Source organism: Erythrolamprus reginae, chromosome Z (genome assembly GCF_031021105.1).
Source record: "Erythrolamprus reginae isolate rEryReg1 chromosome Z, rEryReg1.hap1, whole genome shotgun sequence".
Taxonomy (NCBI): Eukaryota; Metazoa; Chordata; class Lepidosauria; order Squamata; family Dipsadidae; genus Erythrolamprus; species Erythrolamprus reginae.
The window spans coordinates 4,351,000-4,357,127 of record NC_091963.1 but is presented as its reverse complement, the minus strand read 5'-3'; positions in this window follow the sequence as shown (position 1 = coordinate 4,357,127).

Sequence of the window (6,128 nt, the reverse complement as noted above, 5' to 3'; positions counted from 1 at the left end):
CTGTTATATTTTTATTTTCTGCTTCCCTATTCCTTTCTTTTTTCTTTCACCATTCCTTCCTTCTTCCCTCCCTCCCTCGTTCCCATTTATTTCTCCCCTCCTTTTCCTTCCTTCCATCCTTTAATTTTGTTTTTTCTTTCTTTCTGTTCTTTTTCCTTTCCTCCCTCCTTCCCTGCTTCCTTCCCCTCATTCTCTCTCCTTCCTTCCTTCCTTCCTTCCTTCCTTCCTTCCTTCCTTCCTTCCTTCCTTCCTTCCTGTACCCTGAGAGCATATGCACCAAAGAAAAAATCCTTGTGTATCCAATCACACAGCCAATAAAGAATTCTATCTTTTCCTTCCTTCCCTCAATCCTCCAGTTCCTTTTCCTCTCCTCTCTCCTTCCCTGCTTCCTTCCTTCCTCTCATTCTCCTATCCCATCATTCTCCTTCCTTCCTTCCTTCCTTCCTTCCTTCCTTCCTTCCTTCCTTCCTTCCCTCAATCCTCTAATTTTGTGTTTTTCCTTCCTGTTCCTTTTTTCTTTCCTTCCTCTCTCCTTGCTTCGTCTGTGCTTCTTGGAGACATTTCAGGTTTTGAAATTGCAAAAATAATAACAATAACAAAACTTCTTGGCTATCTAGGTTTCACTTAAATATAATTGGGGGAAATTGGGTGATATTTACAAAGTGTTCTCAATCTCTGAAGGTTCTGAAGAGATTAGATCACCACATCTGAAAGATTTTTCCTGTATATTGAGGACTTGATTAGATATTTTTAGGAGACGCAGCTTCACAGCTGTTTATGGTTTTATTATTATTATTATTATTGTTATTATTGTTATTATTATTATTTAGACTTGTATGCCGTCCCTCTCCAGGGGACCGGGGCGGCTCACAACATACAATGCAAAAACAATAAGCTACTTCATGAAGCTACTTTCTTTATATCAGGCTACCATTATAAATCAGGGATTCAACTGAAATAAATCCTTGCATTTGTACTGAGAACCATTTTAACAGAATTAACCAATCCTTCATTTGATTCTTCCGATTTGGCTTGAGTGGTCAATTTTTCCCAGATTCCCAAGCAATTTAAGCCATTGTCCAATGGGGCTTACTCAAATGAAGGGCCAAGCTGGGAGAGGTATGATGTAAACGGAAGCATCATAAGTTTGAAATTAATACAGGAACTCCTCAAACATTAATGACCGTTCCAACTTACAGCACTGAAAAAGGGACTTACAACTATTTTACCACATTTGCAACTATTGCAGCGTCCTCGTGGTCAGGTGATCAAAATTCAAACGCTTGGCAACTGACACACATTTATGACCGTTGCATTGTCGCGGGATCATGTTTTGTGACCTTTGGACAAGGAACATCAATAGGAAACTCAGTTTCACTAACAAGCGTGTTACTAGCTTAGCAACAGCAATGATTTCCCTAACTTTGGCAAGAAAGGTCATAATATAGGGTCAAAATTCACTGAACAACTGTCTCACTTAGCAATGGAAATTTGTTCGCAAGGTGGCCTTTATATTCAAAAATACTTGGAGCAGATTTCTGCAATACTATGATATTCTGCACAATGGATTAAGACTTTTATTTGGCATTTGATCTTATTAGAAAAAAGCCTTTGTTCCAGATTAGGCAAGTAAGAACTTGAAGAACAGATCTGATAATACATGTAAACTTAGCATTTCTAACCTCTATCAAACAGTGTTGTTTTTGATTGCTGTTGCTGGTTCTTGAGCCGGGCAGTTCAATAACATATGAAAGCATTCATTGGAAATAAACTGATTTCCTTCTTAAATGAATCAAACTTTGGACTGCTAGCCACTTCAGAAGACAGGAATCGTCTATCTGGATTCAAAGCAGAAATAATGAGCGTTTGTAGAACATTTACATAACGGAGGCGTCCTTGGTGCTCTCTGAACTGGGTGACTTTCTTGTAGACATTTCTTTAATCCAATTATATAATTTACCTCAGTAAGGCATTTGATAAAGTAAACCATAACCTACTACTTGATAAAATAGGAAAATGTGGATTAGGCAGCATCACTAGACAGATGGATTCAAAACTGGCTGACCAATCACACTCAACATGAAGTGCTCAATGGAACTGCAATGTACATGGAGGGAAGTATGCAGTGGAGTACTCCAAGGATCTGTTTTAGGCCCAGGACTCTTCAACATCCTGTTGAAGTGACTTGGACAAGAGGGTAGATGGGGAACAGACACTATACTTTTCCGCCCACCCCCCCAAAAAATTAGAGGGAACACTGACTAGGGGAGACATGATAGTGGTGTCCCAATATCCCATGGGTTGCTACAAAGAAGGGGGAGTTATTTGTGGGGTAGGAAAGAAGCCATGGAAACTAATCAAGGAGACAACAACTTAGAACTAAGAATTATTTTCCTGAAAGTTAGAATAATTAGTCGGTGGAATAATTTGCTCCAAGTTGTGAATGCTCCAACACTGGGGGTTTTCAAGAAGAGATTGGCCAGCGATTTGTCTGAAATGGTATAGGGCAGTTGTGGTGAACCTATGGCACGGGTGCCACAGGTGGATCGCGAAGAGATATTTGCTGCTACATGAACTGTTGCCCTACCTCAGCTCCAATCAGCTGGCCAGCTGATTTTTTGCTCGCACAGAGGTTCTGGGAGGGTGTTTTTGGCTTCCAGAGAGCCTTGGGGGGAGGGTGTTTTTATTTATTTATTTTATTTATTTATTAGATTTGTATGCCGCCCCTTTCCGTAGACTCGGGGCGGCTCACAACACAACACTGTTTATCCTCCCACAACTCCAGGGAAGCCTTTGCAGCCTGGGGAGGGTGAAACACGAGCCTACTGGGCCCCCAAAATTTGGGGAAAGGGCCATTTCCGGCCTCCAAAGGTCGGGGCAGGGGAAGCAGGCATTGGATTATGGGTGTGGGGCACACGCGCATTCGTAATAGCCTATGTGCACACACTTTCAGCACCCGAGAGAAAAAAGGTTCGCCATCACTGACATAGGGTTTCCTGCATCAGCAGGGGGTTAAACTAGAATATCTCCAAGGTCCCTTCCAACTCTAGTATTCTGTTTTTCTGTTATGTATATATGTATGTATGTATGTATGTATCTATCTATCCTATCTATCTATCATCTATCTATCTATCTATCTATCTATCTATCTATCTATCTATCTATTTATTTATTTGATTTTTATGCCGCCCTCCTCCTTAGACTCAGGGTGGCTTAAAACATGTTAGCAACAGCACTTTTTAACAGAGCCAGCCTATTGCCCCCACAATCCGGGTCCTCATTTTACCCACTTCAGAAGGATGGAAGGCTGAGTCAACCTTGAGCCGGTGATGAGATTTGAACCGCTGACCTTCAAATCTAAAGTCAGCTTCAGTGGCCTGCAGTACAGCACTCTACCTGCTGCGCCACCCCGGCTCTTTTAGTTACTGCATTAAAAGAAAATTTTAAAAGCTGTATGCACATGTTATCTCCGCATTGGACAGCATTATGATGACTGGATTTCAGCCAACATAAATTTCTACCATAAATACAGTGACCATATATCTTTTATCATAAAGGACAATTTGTTATTTCAGAAGGGGGACATTTCAATTTACGGAATGATTATTTTGGCTTTGTTTTTGAATCTTCAAGTAAAGTTTATCAACATAAACAATGGATGTTTTGTTATCCTTAGCAAACCTCTTTCAGGTTTGTTCTTTATTTCCCCACCTCCTAAAACAATACAGTCATTATACATGACTTACAACCATTTGTTTACTGGACATTAGAAGTTACTACAGCAGTGAGAAAAGGGACCTATGACTGTTTTTCACACTTATGACCATTGAAGCCTCCCTATGGTCCCTTGATCAAAATTCAGACACTACAACTTACTCCTATTTATGATGGTTGCAATATCCTGGAGTCACATGAATCCCCTTTTGTGACCTTCTGACAACCAAAGTCAACAGGAAACCAGATTCATGTGTTACTTACATAATGATGGCAGTGATTCACTTAACAACAATAGGTAAGGCAGTACTAACTTAACAACTGTCTTGCCCAGCAACAGAAATATGGAGCTCATAAGTTGAGAACTACCTGTATAGGTAATCCTCAATTTACAACTGCAAAAGGGTGTCCCAGTGTTTTTGCTTCTGCACATGCATGGGAAGCAAAAATGTGCTGAAATCTCGCAAGGGCTCACGTGTTTGAAATTTTGGCAATTTTTTTACTTCCGCGTATATGCAAAAGCAAGATTGCCAAACCTCACTGCTTCTGCGCATAAAGCAACAATATGATTTTTTTTTTAAATGGTGGTGCCCATAGGACTACCATTGGTGTGGTCGTGTGCAAATTGCGCAATCTGGTAGCCGCTACCAATGCGCTGTCTGCTTACAGCAATGGTACCAACCCACTACTGGTGCTTGAATGGACACTAAATGAAACAGCTGTTGTAAGTTGAGGACTACCTGTTGAAAGAGATAGTTCAGAAATAGATCGAAACCCCCCCGAAAATAAAAGTAAATTCTGTAAGGCAGCTTAGTATTGGTTTGTTTTTATTCTGGTTTTTATGACTTTTTGCATAATTCGCATTTAATTCTGAGATGAAGCTGCTGACTCTGAAGAAATTAGACCACTAAGAATACCTTATTAAAGGCAAAAGTGAAACAAGTAGCAGCAACGAAGCAGTGGAAGTGATGTGCCGGTGCCTGGAGGCTGTTGGGGCCTGGATGGGTGTCAACAAACTCAAACTCAACCCAGACAAGACGGAGTGGCTTTGGGTTTTGCCTCCCAAGGACAATTCTATCTGTCCGTCCATTACCCTGGGGGGGGAATTATTGACCCCCTCAGAGAGGGTCCGCAACTTGGGCGTCCTCCTCGATCCACAGCTCACATTAGAAAAACACCTTTCAGCTGTGGCGAGGGGGGCGTTTGCCTAGGTTCGCCTGGTGCGCCAGTTGCGGCCCGAGGCTGGACTACTGTAACGCTCTCTACATGGGGCTACCTTTGAAAAGTGTTCGGAAACTTCAGATCGTGCAGAATGCAGCTGCGAGAGCAATTATGGGCTTCTCCAAGTATGCCCATATCACTCCAACACTCCGCAGTCTGCATTGGCTGCCGATCAGTTTCCGGTCACAATTCAAAGTGTTGGTTATGACCTATAAAGCCCTTCATGGCACCGCCTCCTGCCGCACGAATCCCAGCGACCGGTTAGGTCCCACAGAGTCGGTCTTCTCTGGGTCCCGTCGACTAAACAATGTCGTCTGGCGGGACCCAGGGGAAGAGCCTTCTCTGTGGGGGCCCCGACCCTCTGGAACCAGCTCCCCCCTGAGATTAGGATTGCCCCCACCCTCCCTGCCTTTCGTAAACTCCTTAAAACCCACCTCTGCCGTCAGGCATGGGGGAACTAAAACACCTCCCCCTTGCCCATGTTGTTTTGTTGATTGATTGACTGTGTGCCTGTTTTTTATATATACTGTTTTTTATGAGATTATTAATTTCAATTGGAACTGGATGGGTGGGCATTGGATTTGGTATTGTGTACTGTACTGTTTTTTATTATTGTTGTGAGCCGCCCCGAGTTTGCGGAGAGGGGCGGCATATAAATCCAATAAACCAACCAACCAACCAACCAAATCACAGCCTGCAAGGCACACGTCTTATTTTATTTTAAAGGTTAAATTAAATACATGTATTTTAACTTATTATAAAAAAAGGCGAGCCCGTGCAATGCCATCACCCCTCCACCCCTCATGGCCAGAGGCCAACTGCCACATCTCCAAAGCAAAAGGGCTACGACGAGTGGCGAGGAAAGCAAATCGATCTCGCGAGACTTGAAATCGGCCAGGCATTTTTCTTATTATTTTTTCCTGTTGTTGTGGCTGGTTCGGTTTGGACTCCGCCCCTCGAAGTTTTGGGCGGGGCCGCGCTCGCTCACGGGAAGGGAAAACGGGGTGCCGGGCGCGAGGGTAAGGTGCCCCGCCCTCTTTCGGCGATTTAAAGAAAAAGGAAAGGTAGGGGGGAAAGCGCGCGGGTGGAGGCGTGGCCCAGCTTAGAGGGGACAAACGCGAGGGGGCGTTGGAGATCGCGCGCCGAAGGCGCGGCCGTTGGAAAAAAGGCCAATGGGATGAGGAGGCAATCTC